The sequence below is a fragment of the Leptonychotes weddellii genome, chromosome 9 (assembly GCF_054177405.1).
Source record: "Leptonychotes weddellii isolate Sample4059 chromosome 9, ASM5417740v2, whole genome shotgun sequence".
Lineage (NCBI taxonomy): Eukaryota > Metazoa > Chordata > Mammalia > Carnivora > Phocidae > Leptonychotes > Leptonychotes weddellii.
Window position 1 is genome coordinate 67,433,950 of NC_138377.1, and position 16,033 is coordinate 67,449,982.

The window sequence follows — 16,033 nt, forward strand, 5'->3', positions numbered from 1 at the left end:
AGTGGTGAGTCATTGAATTCATGCCATATGCTCTATCTATTCCTTTCAAGAAGTCACAGCTAACCAGAGCTAGAAAAATGTTTACAGTGTGAGCAGAATGCACTGGAGCAATATTGAAGATAAACATGTGAAAAAAAAATCTTTTATGTGCACGTCTGTAAGCTCTGTTTATTTTCAGTAGAACAAATACAAATGAAACGATTAGCTTATAATTTGGTCCGCATAGTTGTCCATGCGTCTTTTCATTTCAAGTTATTATATATTTTCTACAATGTAATTTTATAAAAAGTTAATTTGGGGGGGTAGATTTTAATTCTAATGATATTTGACCCCCCCATATGCTTTTGCCAGCAAATAGACTGAAAGGGAAAAGAAAGCCTCTCGCTCTAGCAGCTCATGAAGCAGCAAGACAGCTGTATTTGTCCCCATGGACTCAGTTCATTTTTTTTCTTTTTCTATGGTATGCATTTTATCCGTTTTTACTAATACATTCTCATTACAAAGATGGTTGAGAAGAAGAACCTTCCCTTTGGTATTTGTTTCTGTTATTTCAGATTGATTCAGAACTACGTATGCACTAAAAAAAAAAAATCTTCATTTGGGTAACAACAACAAAAAGAGGTAAAACCACAAAAAAAATCTTTCCTTTCTTATAGCTGGACATTGAAGTGGGCTTAATTTGATTTTCTTTTTTCAAACCTCCGAAGATAAAAGCAGCTGAATACTTAGAAATGGGTTTGCCAGATTCCTGGTCTCTGCACCACTGGCTCTTTTTGGCTGTTTCCATGCAGGTTCTCCTTTGTCTGCTTTTGCTGGTCCAGCCACCCGCATCCTTTTCATCTTGTGCCTCATTCCCCATCCACTTTCACTTTCTTGCCATGAAACTCTACTTTCCCTGGCGGCTTTAATTCCTCTCCCTCTTCCTTCAAATCTGTGACCTTTTCCTTTCCATTTGTTTAGGGATTCTTGTTGATCCTCCACGATTTCTTTCGGCTCTGTTTTTTCCCATACCTCCCTCCTCATTTCTTTGTTGCTTAATCGTAAGTTACCACTCTTGGCTTCCTCGGCTTTATCTAGTGCTTCTTAGCTTTTTCTTTAAATAGAATTACTCCCTTTTTTTACTCCTCTAAGTCTATCCATTTTATTTCTCCATGATTTGAGAAAGGTGTGGATCTTTTCCACCAGGTCTGATCATCTAAGTCATTCCAAAATTTCAACATTCAGTTTTCTAGAGATTTCATTTTAGCATCTATAGCACTTCTGTTTCTGCTTTTTGTTTAGTTCCTTAATTTAGCTTACACCTTCTTTTCTTTCTTCATTCTTTTTTTTTTTTCCCAACATATCTTCCTTGAAAAGTCTTAGAAGGTCTTTATGCTTTTGGCCCGTGTCTCTGTAAACTTTTTAGCAAATTCAATACTATCAGACCCTGCAAATATTGATCTCTTCATGCTTTGTGTAATGTTGTTTTCATTTGAATATTTTGTACTTGACCTTTATCTTCTAATCCTTTGTGTCACCATGGATTGCGTCAGCTGGAAAGCCTTTCATGCACATGGATCTGTTTTTACATCATTTTTAATACTCATCCAGTCATTGGAGAGAGCTTTTATACTCATTAGAGAGAGGTTTGTGTGGAGAGCTTCTGATGTTAGCTTTATTTTTATTTCCGCAGGTTTTGTCTTTCATTTGCTCAGTGCTTCCATTATATTAAACTCTGTTAGGGAGTTCCCCTGTTGGATTTTAGGATCTCCGAGGAACCCGCCTTTCATCCAGTGTGATCTGTCTCCTTTAAAAACTTGTTTCGTGGCAAGTTAAAGTCACTAAAATAATACTTGATTTGATGACAGATTTTGGCCCCAGAGTGGCATTTTGTCACAATCACCACTTTCGGCTATTGTGCTACCTTTTTGATCCTCATCCCACCGAGCTGGGCCATTGGATCACTAGCAGTGACTATAGGGTCTCCAGCTCATTTTTAAGGACTGAATGTTTAGATGATAATTTAGATTATTCTTACTAGAAATATCTTAATGAGACAATAGTAGTGAATCTTTTTTAATTTGACTTGTATTCCTGATACTGTTCTGGTTGCTAAATGTCTAACTAGTTGCATCATCAAAGCCACGTGCTACATTCTAGTAGCATCTAGCATATCCCTCTCAACTGCTGCTGTCTCCTCTCTCTTTATTCTTATAGACCCATGCTTCCTTTAAAAAAAGAAATACCATCATTTAAAGGTGGGCTTGGAGAAGCAGCGCAAAAAAAGGCTCATGATCAATTTCCTATTAAGTGGAAGTTGATAAGGTTCTCTACTTGGTCTAGAGAGAGCGAATACCCTCCTCCTTCTCCTAACTATAATTGATACTATAGTAATAACATATTCAGATTACTTGATGGCAAAATTTGATATAAAACTGATATGTAAGGTTTCATCATGTCAATAAGATTAAGCCTGATTATTAATGGGATACTTTGTGTAAAGTACTCAAAAGTAGAATGGGGAAAGTCCAAGTTTTATAATAACGGCTACTGTAATAATAATTAGAAAAGGAGGGGCACCTGGATGGCTCAGTCGGTTGAGTGTCTGACTCTTGGTTTCAGCTCAGGTCATGATCTTATGGGTCCTGGGATCGAGCCCCTTGTCAGTCTCCACGCACAGGGGGGGATTCTGCTTGAGATTCTGTCCCTCTGCCCCTCCCCCCGCTTGTGTGTTCTCTCTAATTTGCTAAAATAAACCTTTAATAATAATAATGATAGAATAAAATTTATTTTGGCAAAGCCTAATGAAGGTCAGTGCAGAACCTCTTGTAATATAAAAAGCATGAAACCTGTGAATTCAGAGGCTCTGAATTGGGATTAAGATTAATAATCCTTAAGATTGTGAAAGATAAAGTCATCTATTGCAATAAGTGTCACTGAAGTGTAGTAAATGTATTCTGGTAGTGGAATGGGAGGAGCACTTGACTGATGCGTGTCAGCTGATCTGGGACTTGGTTATGCGTGTCACTTATTAGGTACATGTTCTTGAAGGAGTGAAACTCTTGAAACTTTTTTTTTTTTTAAAGCTGTGAATTAGATATAATACCTGTCTTGTTTTAGTACAGGGTGGTTGTGAGGGTCATGGAGAATTATTTGAAAAATTATAAAATGCTATGCAAAAGTCAATAATTATAGGCAAAGAAATGCAAACTGTTGGGGTAAAATATGCTATGTAAGTGTGATGGGGGAGAAAAGCTAATTGTCCTTGGGTCTATTCCACCCAACATTGTTGAAGCAAGAGAAAAGCCAGTAGCATAAACTAATTGGATATTTTAGGTGGAAAAAAAACCCTTTAAATGTACCTTTTCTATTTGAAAGGTAGTAGCCTCAAAAGATTAAAACACCTGTAGTATACTCCATCGTGTATTCCTAGTGTGTTGTCATACCTGAAATGGAATGGAGAGAATGCCTGCACAGGACTTGTTATGAGGATACTATATTGGTCTCAGAATTTTCGGCTATCTAAGAATGGAATTGATGTAAATGAAATATCCATATGTACTGCTAATTTAGTGACTGTGCTATACATTTCTGAAAGAATAGTGAGGATGTCATCATACTGCTTTCCATAGTTTGTGGTGAGCATTCTTCCAGGAAATTAAATCTGCCTCTTAGATGTTTACTTGGCATTTGCAAAAGGAACTTGATAGAGAGCCTCTCAATCATTACTATCCCTTGAATGTTGCCTCCTGTGTATTTTACATGAAGGAAAACATTCCATTTTTAATAATAATACTGCTGGTCTTTTAAAATCATGAAGTTTTAGAAAGTTTAATTGTTTTCTTCATTTCTTCATCCACTACTTGCTAAGTAGATAATTTATGTGGTTTTAGTGTTTACTTTTTGAATTCTGTGGTTATAGTTTTCTGCCTTCTATTTTAATTTCTTTTAAGATTTATTTGAGAGAGAGCACATCAGTGGGGGGAGGGACAGGGGGCAAGCAGACTCCCTGCAAAGTGGGGAGCCCAATGTGGGTCTCAGTCCCAGGACCCTGAGATCATGACCTGAGCCGAAGTCAGACGCTTAACTTCCTGAGCCACCCAGGTGCTCCACTGCCTTCTATTTGTAAAGAGTTTATAAAAATTTATAGTGCAATTTGAGGTTATCATGAATAACTATGAATAACCAAAATTAGTAGAATGCTAAATTTGTTATCATGAATTTCTACCTCCACGGTGAGAATACTATGTGAGTCACATCTGTCAGAGACAATCAGGCACCTGGGCTTTCTGGCATTCTGCTGTTTAGAGAATTGTAGAAACTTTCAGTTTTAGAGCTAGAATAATCCTTGGTGATAATTCTTTCATTGAACATTTCTTGAGCTTCTCTTTTTTTTTTTTAAGATTTTTTTATTTTTTATTTTATTTTTTTTTAAAGATTTTATTTATTTATTTGAGACAGAGAGAATGAGTGAGAGAGAGCACATGAGAGGGGGGAGGGTCAGAGGGAGAAGCAGACTCCCTGCCGAGCAGGGAGCCCGATGCGGGACTCGATCCAGGGACTCCAGGATCATGACCTGAGCCAAAGGCAGTTGCTTAACCAACTGAGCCACCGAGGTGCCCTTTTTAAGATTTTTTAAAAAATTTTTATTTATTCATGAGAGAGAGAGAGGCAGAGGGAGAAGCAGGATCCCAAGGAGCAGGGAGCCCGATGCGGGACTCGATCCCAGGACCCTGGAATCATGACCTGAGCTGAAGGCAGATGCTTAACCATCTGAGCCACCCAGGCGCCCGAGCTTCTCTTATTGAACATTTCTTAGAAACGAAGAGAATGAAACTTGAAGATGAAGTGACTGTGTATATGGTCACAGTATGGAGCAGTTGTCTTTGGCTTCAAATTCAGCTTCTAGTCCCTCAATTAGCATGCACTCCAATGGGTCCTATATCATGCCAGGTGCTGAGAGTATGGAAGTGCCTAAAACCTACTGCCTAACATACAGAATATTGTTGGGAGAGACAATCCACCAGAGGTCCTGAGCATTCCTGCATGTGCTCGATAGATGTGTCAAGAATATGGGACCCTGACGGCTCTCTACCTGGGGCAGCAAGCCACCATGGGAGTTGGGGAACATCTCCCCCAGACAAACATCAGGCTTGCTTCCAATTACTGTAAGAGCAGTGAATCTCCTAAGCTTAGTGTTCCTTTCCTGTAACATAGTCCATAGTATGTGTTATGGTCCTTCTACGATGCCTTCTTTGAAGTCCCCCTCTGGGATGGAGTGGGCAAGGGGAACCAGCGCAAATGAACACGGAGCTTCGGCTATTCCTTTTGCCAAGAATCATCAGGCCTTGGTCTGTGATCCAGGAGTGTCAGGTCTTCGGCCAGCATCCATGGAACAGTAATAGGCTAACTTACTATCTTTCAAACAGGATAAAATCTCAGCCCCTGCATAGTTCTTGACAAATACCACTTATGAGGTGACAGAGATGAGGAAATTAACAATTACAATTCAACATGAGAGGCACAGATTGCTGTGGGACAATCAAGGGACAGCACCCAATTCAGCTTGCCGAGGTCAGGGAGACTTTCTGAGTGCATTACTCTTAAACCGATCATACTAGATTGTATGTCTGTTGAGGGTAGATCTTTTTATCTTTAGCATATGGCACAGTACATAGCACACAGTTCACAACTATAAAGCTTGCAGAATGGATGAATAAGCTATTGTTTGTGGTTATTGGGTGTGATGTAGTGCATCAGAGGTCCCTGTGTCTGCTATTAGAGTTGTCTCCTTTTTAAGACCTGAAGTCCTGAGAAGATAGTCCTCGGTGAAAAGCACCTCATTTTGTAGCCTGACATGAATCTATTTCAATAAATGAGGAAGGTGGTCGAGTTGCAGAATATCTTGCATGTGGATTCATTTACTACTAAGTGACCCTAGGGACCAGTTATTTATTTTTTGAGTTTTTTATTTTCTAATACTTAAGATTTTTTTCAGAAGAGTTGCAAAGATAGTACAGAGAGTTCCCATATACCCTTCGTCTAGCTTCTCTTAATGTTACTATCTTACATAATCATAGTACATCTATCAAAAATAAGAAATTAATATTGTTGTATATAGACTTTGACTTTCCCCATTTTTTTTCTCCCCACTGGTGTTCTTTTCCTGTTCCAACTTCGGATATCACACTGCATTTATTTAACTGCTTAGTTTCTGCTAATTTGTAACAGTTTCTCAGTCTTTTCTGGACTTGACACCTTGAGGAATAGTGGTTAGATATTTTGTAGAATGTCCCTCAATTTGGGTTCTTCTTCTTTCTTTTAATTTTTAATTTTTATTTTTTTAGATTTTATTTATTTATTTGAGAGAGAGAGACAGAGATAATGAGAGAGAGCACAAGTGGGGAGGAGAGGGAGAAGCAGGCTCCCCGCAGAGCAAGGAGCCTGATGTGGGGCATGATCCCAGGACCCCCGGGATCATGACCTGAGCCGAAGGCAGACGCTTAACCGCCTGAGCCACCCAGGTGCCCTCTTTTTTTTTTTTTTTTAAGTACTTTTATTTATTTATTTTTGAGAGAGTGAAAGAGAGAGAGAAAGAGAAAGAGAATGAACGGGGCTGGGTGTGGGGGAAGGGGCAGAGAGAGAAGCAGGCTCCCTGATGAGCAGGGAGCCCAATGTAGGACTTGATCCCGACTGAGCCACCCAGGTGCCCAATTTGGGTTCTTCTGATGTTTTCTCAGGGTTTGGTAGAATTTACAGATTTTTGGGGTGATGATGTGCTTTTCTTGTTGGGTCGCATCAGTGGACACCTGATATCAACATGACTTCTGACTAACAATATTAACTTTGATCACTTGATTAAGATGATATCTGTCAGGTTTCTCCAGTGTAAAGTTATTTGCCATTCTCTTCACTAGAGGCAAGTGACTTGATCCTACTCACACTCAAGGGGTTGGGGATTAAGCCTCACCTACTAGAGGGAGGAGTGTCAAGGAATTTTGGGCATAAGTTAAAACAAAGACAGTAAATAGTAAATATGTTGGGGAAAATATTTTGAGGCTATGCAAATATCTTGTTTCTCCTTAAAGGTTCAGGGGAACCAGCTCTCTAAGAATGAGGCCAAGAATTGCCTGAGACAAGACGTCAAGCTGTAATGACCATATACTTACTTGACCTTTTTCATTTATGGTTTCTTACAGAGCTATAAATGTATATATAAATGTAAATTATAAATGATGTTATTTCTGTGTCACTGACCCTTCTGTCCATTTCTTTTTTTTTTTTTTCAAGATTTTATTTATTTATTTGAGAGAGAGAGAATGAGAGACAGCATGAGAGGGAGGAGGGTCAGAGGGAGAAGCAGACTCCCCGCCGAGCAGGGAGCCCGATGCGGGACTCGATTCCGGGACTCCAGGATCATGACCTGAGCCGAAGGCAGTTGCCCAACCAACTGAGCCACCCAGGCGCCCCCTTCTGTCCATTTCTTTGAAGAGTAGATGTATTTATATTAAACAAATAGGGTTAATGAAGGTGCATTTGTGAAACAGGGTAAAACATCAGTAATTGACTTTAATTTCTTCCTCATTAATCCGTTACAAAATGCTTATTTTATCTCATAGCATTTGTTGGCTACCGAGTAAGTAGGTACACGTGTGTGTGTGTGTCTATGTGAATGATTAGCTACATTCCAAGTGACTTCTATGGCAGTGGTTTAATAGTCAAATTGCATTTCACCTTTGGGACTAAGATTTGGCTTTTTAACTATATGTTATTGTGTTGCTCCAGAACAGATTTTAGTAATGAGCTATTCTCAGAAATATTTTCATTTATTTCCTCCTTTTTTTCCCCCCAGAGCATGGCATTTCTAATTCTTGGGGTCATCATAGTAGGGGGGTTTGAGTGGGGCCTGAATGGAGAGGAAGTGATCTTGCAGTAGTTTGCAATGGAGAAGGCAACATTGTTGGGAAATATATCAGGGCCAACTTTTGGATTAGGTTGAATAACAGTAACTATCTTAATTTGGGGAGTAGGGGTAGATGAGGTGTAGGCATAAACAACTGTGTTACAGTTGTTCTTATTTATAGAACCCCTGGCTGGGTATTTGGTACTTTATGTATAATATTTTAATTTCAGAGTAATTTTGCAAGGTCAGTATTAGACAATTTTACAGAGGAGGCAAATTAAACTCAAGGAAGTTAGATATGCCTAATGTCGCATAATTAGTATATGATGGAACTATAGTATGAATTTCTATCAGTCTGATTCCAAACCCCATCATTATTTTTATACTGAACTATTGCTTTCTGCACACAGTTGGCTGTGCAGCATTAGGCTCTACTGGTAGATTGTGTAGAAACTGAGTTGTTTCCTAGTTTGCAGATAGTTATTTCCTCCTGCCACCACTTTATAGTAAAACAACACACAACCCTTTTGGCTACTTTTAAAAAATTATATTTGTTGGATAGTTTGGCTCCTTTTGGTCTAGTCATGATAGTGGAAATATTATCCTTATTATTAGCTACATGTGTCATTTAAACTGAAAAATCTGGAAAACAAAATATGGATTCATTTCATCTCTCTGACTTGTATTATGACAGAGGTACTCAGGAGCTCTAATATGGAAATGAGTTTTCCTTGACTGCTGGTAATTATTAGCCCAAGCAAAATAGATACTTTGTGTTAAGCTGTATATGCTGTGTATTTGTAAATGAGATTCATCTGCTTTATATTCGGAAACGTGACAAGGCATCGCTAGTGTTAATACCTGTTGGATTTCTTATTTAGGTATCTTCTCACCATAATTCTGAGGGGAAAAAAAAAACAACAAGAGGGATTGCTGCCAGGGCTTGGAGGAGCCTTAGAAATTGTCATGTATAGACCTATATAAACCCAGTTGAACCTCAGTAGCCCATTGAACATTTTTGCAATTTGATGATTCTGATAGTAATGTAGAGAGTACTTACTTGCAAAGTGTTTCTGAATCCCAGGTTAGTCTTTTTTGACTTTTGATTGGAGGCTCTAGTGATAACATTTTTTAGGGTTGGCTAGATTTATCTAGAGGATATATATATATATATATATGACTGGTACTTAAGGGTACGGTGCTAACAAAAATATATTATTAAATCCACTCTGTGTAGGAGTGTCCATGTCTGTCAGGTCTACAGTATAATTTCTAAATAAGAATTTGCCACTCCCAATGTAACTTTAAAATCATGTATCTTCAGCTCTTCATGTTTGATATCCTGGTAACTCCACTGTGCCTTGTTGCTATGAGCCATACTAGTTTACTATGGCATCGTTTAAAAACACTAATTCAGCTAGAATATCTTAAATTTTCTTCCCTGTTATCTTTAAGTTTTTTTTTTTCAACACTCAAAATCATAGTGAAAAAGTGAGTTGTATCTTGTTTTGAAACCCAGAGAATAAATTACCATTACATAATGAATTCATAGGTAGAACAAGTTAGTGTCCACCTGAATGGTTTCTTCTAATTCCAACTTAAAATCTCTTGGATTGCTCCTGCTATTCTACTGACCAGCAGTTTTCATAAGGAAAATATACAGCCACATGTAAGTTGCTTTTTTCTTGATCACTAAGGTCCCTATTGCCTCACTGCGCGTGCCCTTTAAGATTCCCTAGTTGCGCAGTTTAACTGCTGTTAGTTGAGTGAAGTTGGTGAGTTCTGAATCTTTGGTGTCTTTTTTCCCTCAGTCTTCAAAAGGCAGCATAGAATGCACACTCTGAAAACAATCTTAGATAGCATTTGGTCTAAATCTTTCACCTTTCAGATGGGAAAACTGAGGCTCATATAGATTGGGTTTTAACCTAAAGCTGTAGATACTTGGAGGTGAATTGCTCAGGACACCCCTGTTGAATTCAATTTTTATGTTGGAAATTTGAGAGTTGATTCCCTTAGTGTTGTGTCCTTTGGGGTAAATGATTGTCAGATTGAGAGAGGAGGTAGAGATGACCTTTCAGAGTTAAAAATTGTGGATATTCTCAAGTATAATAGACCTTCCTAAACAGGCTCGTGTAGGATGAAGAAGCACCCTGGAGGGTTGTATAAGCCCAAAGGTCCCACCCATCATTTGCTCTTTGGTCCATCTTGTTCTGCTACTCCTACTCCCTACTCTGGCCTGACGTGGACATTTATCTCTTTCTTCTATCTTTTTTTTTTTCACATTTGCTCTTGTTAGAATGGGGGCTTCAGGGCAAAAGTGAGTATTACTCCCCTGGTTTTCGTGTTTGTGAATTCTAGCCTTCTAATGTTTCTTGGGTGTAGGAACCATGGGAAAGGAAAAAACAGGCTGATTTCTGTGTTTCTCTGACTCTTTAGGGACCAGTCTGTATAATTTAATTTTTATTTCAGTATTCCTGTTTCCAATTTTTAAACAGTCTAGTACCATAGCACGTTCAGGGGTGCTCAGGAAATACTACCAATCCATAGGTGCCGCTTTGTTTGGGATGGCCAGTCTGTACTGGGTCTCTGCCTACAGAGCAATTTCCTGCGCTTTCCAAGTGTCCTTGAGGGAGAGCGAACATAGGAGCTGTGCTCCATGAGGCCATTGGGTTGGGCTACAACAGCCTGACTCTCAGGATGCGGTCACAGCCTCCTGCTGAGCGAATGTGAACGTATAAAATTGGAATTTACTGTGATACGCAGTGGTTTATGTGCTTATGAATGAAGGTGAGGGGAGGGTTTGTTGGAATCTGTCTCCTCTTCAGCATTTGTTGGACTGTCCATCAGATGACCTTTCTGTGGTTAGCCGTATATGAGAAACTGTACCTTTTAAGGTGAGCATGTTGGAGCTCATTCTCAATTGTTATCCTGAAGGCATGCTTCCCTGTCTCATTGTAAGGAGTCCAGCCTCTGGGTTCCCTTTATATGTAGTTGTTCTTGTGATTTTTGTTGATTTTTTTCTAAAAAGGGGAGTGGATGGGTTTTTCTGGCTGCCCTCACAGTGAGGTGATGCACATTTTCAACCTTCCTAGCTCTTGGGTACCAACTTGAGCCAAAAATACATTTTTATTTACTTATGTTACAAGATGTTAACCTTGCTATAACTAGTTTGTGTCTTTGTAACCGTGAGTTTAGGTATGTCTTTGCTACATAAGAAATCACTGGTGAGAATTGGTTTTCTTCTCAGGGGACCTTGTAATATTATTTTACTTCCATTCAGGATGTCACTTCGCCACAGGAGGTTGGCACAGAGAGAGGGGGTAGGGAGGATGTGGGAAAAGAAATTAGCCTATGGTTCTATTGTCTAGGACATTTGTTTCAAAAGTTTGACTGGGTGTCTGAGATAGGAAGGGTACATAGTTTTTAAAAAATGTCTTTGTCTTGGTATTTATGCTAACATAAAATATTTGTAATGAAGATAGTTGTGGAATTATGGCTACAAAATTTCCCTCTCCTGACTTACAAATCTTTTTTTTTTTTTAAGATTTTATTTATTTATTTGAGAGAGAGAGAATGAGAGACAGAGAGCACGAGAGGGAGGAGGGTCAGAGGGAGAAGCAGACTCCCTGCCGAGCAGGGAGCCCGATGCGGGACTCAATCCCGGGACTCCAGGATCATGACCTGAGCCGAAGGCAGTCGCTTAACCAACTGAGCCACCCAGGCGCCCCTTGACTTACAAATCTTAATAAAGATGTGTAAATTATAACTGGCTCCTGACATAGTTATCTCAAGGAATAAAGTTGTAAAGTTGTTTTTCTTTCCAGACCTATTTATTGAGGGGCTATAAAAAAAATCAGATGCAAAAATGGTGAAAATTGGTATTTGTTAAAACTAGGAGGTAAGTACATGGGTGTTGGTCATCAGTTTGAAATAATTCCTAATAAAATATTTTAAAATAGAATCTCAAGAATATTATTTCAAAATATTTTAAAGCATGTTGGGGGGTGGAAAAGACATTGCTTACTTGGGAGATTGGCTTAAAAATAAGAATCAGTTGAGATTTTGGAATAATAGTTAAGAGAATTCCTTAAACAAGGAATAGTGCTGGAGATGCTCAATGAGTAGAAACAAATTACATAACCAGTGGGTCACCATAATTGCATGTGTTGGGGGGATAGAAAATATTTCCTCTTAAAAAAGAAAAAAAAAGGTTGCTTTATCCAATATATCCTGTTAGATACAACATTTAGTGATGTATGGTTCCTAATAGTTGAGCTCTGTCTCACACTCAAAGTCAAGTAAATTACAAGAGTCCACAAATCTGGAATCAACTAAAGGCAACTAAAATGTTTGGCACAATATTACAGGTGAAAGAATATTATGAAGGGGGGCCTCTTGGTATTTCCAGCAATTAAATTCTGTTGATTTCTCACACTGTGTGGTGACTCCTATTATGACAAATTCATGCTTCATTTCCATGCCTTACCTCTTGACTGCATATGATAAAATTTTCTGAGATGTTGTTAATTTTAGTTGTTTCTGGGATATTCTAATCCAAATTATAGATTTTTTTTTTTTTAAGGACTAGGAGAATGAATTTATTTTATTCATTTTATTTATTTTTTTAAAGTAAACTCTATGCCCAGTGGGGGGTTCAAACTCATGATCCCTAGTTCAAGAGTCACATGCTCTACTGACTGAGCCAGCCAGGTGCCCCAGATTATAGATGTTTAATCCTTCTTTATGTACTTGTAATTTATTTGGTCATTGTTGAGACAACAGAATAACGGAGTAGCATTCTGCATGTCTGAACAGCGTGTTTGGCAGCTCGTGCCCACTTGGGCTAGAAAAAGCTATTGCTCGACATAACTCAAACCAGGAGTTTTAGACTATATGGCAATGTCTGTGTGGAATCAAATACATGTGTTATAATAGAGAAGAATACCTTTCTTTGTAGATCCTCTAGATGGCAGAGCAATTACAACAAATACACTTTAGGAGCTGTTCCAAGAAGTGTAGAGAGGGGAGAGCATAGGAGAGATGGCATGAGAAGGGTCTTCTAGCTAGTAGGGCTCTGTGCTTTCTATCTGGACTCAACCAGGTTTTATGTCCTCTATGTCTTTCATGCATTTTTTTTTTTTAAAGATTTTATTTATTTGACAGAGAGAGACAGCGAGAGAGGGAACACAAGCAGGGGGAGTGGGAGAGGGAGAAGCAGGCTCCCCGCAGAGCAGGGAGCCCGATGTGGGATTCGATCCCAGGACCCTGGGATCATGACCTGAGCTGAAGGCAGTCGCTTAACCGACTGAGCCACCCAGGCACCCTCTTTCATGCATTTTATGTCTTGACATTTTATCTAAGATCTTGTTTGAAACAATGTAACACTGCTTAAAAAAATGATAGGATGTCAAAGCTCAAAAAAATCTTGAGTTGTGTACATTAAACCAGCCTCAATAAAGGCATTTGTCCACATGTCCTGAGCATTTCTAGAGACTGTAGCTGACTCCACCCCAGTACACATGTTGATGAATTCTAGAGCAATGCTGGCCTACTTGAATACCTTCTTACCTTGAATTCTTTCTTAAAGGATAATGTGCAGCATAGGCTTTAGCCTTTATTCCTGCTTTGAAAGAGATCACCATTGTTGACATAGATTTAACAGATAAATCTGATGATACCGTGGCTTTCAAACTCAAAGGAAATTTGACTTAGACACTTGCATAGATTTATTCCTTACACAGAGAGAACACAGAATAAATGTAAAATATTTAAGTATGTCACTTCCCCCCACACTTATCTTTGAATGAATCAGAAAGCTGACTGTAGTTAGTATCTTTTCAATTTCTCTTGCAAAATGCTTATCCAAATTCTTCTGTAATCACTTTTTAACAGCAAGGCCTATTTAGATCCTTTTGGACAATTGATGAAGTTCTACATCAAAATATGGTATGGCAAATGTGATTTCTGTATATCAAATACAGCAAAAGTATAAGGGGATAAATTTCCTATCCAGTGTTTGTAACCTCATGATATCACATAGTATACTTAACAGATCTGATCTGTTTATAGCTATTAGTTCAGTATTACTCCTCCAAAAAGTTCCCCTTATTGAGACTTTCCCGTATTTGTCCTATTTTCTTGTTACCAGTGAAGCTGGGGTATATTTTAGAATCTTCATTCTTCCACCTTTTTGATGGGCTTTTACTTGAGAATGTCTTAAGATACATTTTCATATTCATTAACATAGCTATTGAATAACTAGTCCTGTGCTTGGAAATAATGAATGATATGTGGTCCTCACTCTTGAGGCCCTCATCCATGAGGATGCAGACTTTAGTAGGCAAGATAAGTATATAAATGGATTTTCAATACAGTTGAATAAGGCGTTATTAAAAGGGGTATTATCAAGGGGCACCTGGGTGGCTCAGTTGGTTAAGCTTCCAACTCTTGATTTTTGGCTCAGGTCATGATCTCAGTGTCATGAGGTTGGGCTCTGCGCTGGGTGTGGAGCTTGCTTAAGATTATCCCTCTGCCCATTCCCACCTCCCTCTCTTTAAAAAAAAAAAAAAAAAAGTGTTATCAGAAGTGCTGTGAAAGTTCCTAGACAACACTTCTGTAGGTATCACCACAGATTACCCACAATTACTGCATGCAGAGGGCTGTGTCCCTGCAGCACGTAGGAAGGAAGACATGCAGTTGATGAAGGGTTAGAGTAGAACCATGTCATGTACTAAGCCTGATAGATTTTGATTATATACCAACCAGCATATTTAGGCGATTGTAGCAAGAAAATTCTATAAACAGCTAAACATTTTTATTGGGATAATTGAACTGGGAACTGACTTTTGCTACTCAAAGAGCACATGATTCAATGCAACATGCATATAGTGATAAGCAGTAAATAGGAAGGCATTTGTATTCTGATGACAACAGTGTAACCTCAAGCCTTAGGTCTATAAAAGTGGTAATGTTTTCTGACTGATCTGGATTCTTGAGTTATTTTACTAATGCCTCCAATGCCATGTGAGACATGGAGGATGGCAGGATCTTCAAACAATTGTTGACAATCAACTGGTAGTCATTACCCACTACATAGGACTGGTTAAATGCTTTAATAATTCTCTAATACACCATTGTTTGAAGCAGACTGTAGCTGTAGATAACAAATGTCAGTTTGGCTTCTAGTTATTCATGGAGTTATTATTTAAAAAATATCTTTATATAGGCTCTGAATCTAGGAGGCCAAGACACAAATGACTGCTATTTTGCAATGGGGCTCTTGCACCTCATCAAGGGATAAACTACACATGTGTTCAATGCAGAAGGTTTGGTGGTTTTGCTTTGTCCTTTGCAGCTAGAGCTGCCTGAGAGGTGGAGGAGAGATGGTCCATCTATGTATGTGTGTTGGCAAGAGGAGCTCTCGTACTGTCATGTTTGTTGGGCCCTAAGTCCCAACTTATTTTTATTTTTGCAAATTTTTGAAGACTTTGATAGAACACCATAATTCTGCTTATTAAAGAGATATTCCTTTTATTTTATGAGTTGTTTTTCTTAAAAGGATGTGCACCAACCCCTTCCTGCCCCCACGTTATACTAGTTTATATGCTATACACTAATTTATGTCATGGGTCACTGTATAAGTTAAGAGTCCCTTTCTAATTTGGAGCCCTTCATATCCATTTTGAGAGGAGTAGTAGTATTTCTCTGGGGGCCAGGGTGAAGTTTTGCATAGATTCTTCTCTAAGTTCCTTTTCCATTACTGTCTGGTTGCTTACTGGTACTTTCCTTCCTTCCATTTTATCATCTGTGAGTTTTATTAACATGATGTTTACTCCCCCTTTAAAATTATTAATGAAGTAAGCTGTGAAATGGCACTTTTATCTTTAATAGTTGGTGCTGTAAAAGTGACAAATGCAATGAAAGCATCCTTCTCTAATTCGGTTCCTGTCGTGCGTCTTTTTAGTGTCTCTGTGACATGACTTGAAATGACAGTGCTCATGTCTCTTTTGTAGCTGGTTCACACTGAAAGGATATAATCATCTGGTTGGTATCACAGCCACTTCCCCAGCTACAGAATGTGATGTCACAAACCGAAAACTATTCTCTCTCAGCAGGAAGAAGCTGGAGAGGAGATGAATCTCCATGATGAAC

At 38.7% G+C, this 16,033-nt stretch overlaps 1 protein-coding gene and 1 pseudogene across 1 annotated transcript in view; one reads left to right on the forward strand and one right to left on the reverse strand.

Moving 5' to 3' along the window:
- Positions 1-16,033, forward strand: part of AVEN (apoptosis and caspase activation inhibitor) — a 153,324-nt gene that overhangs the window by 46,830 nt on the left and 90,461 nt on the right. The gene's annotated exons all lie outside the window — the stretch shown is intronic.
- Positions 694-3,399, reverse strand: LOC115940020 (lupus La protein pseudogene; annotated as a pseudogene).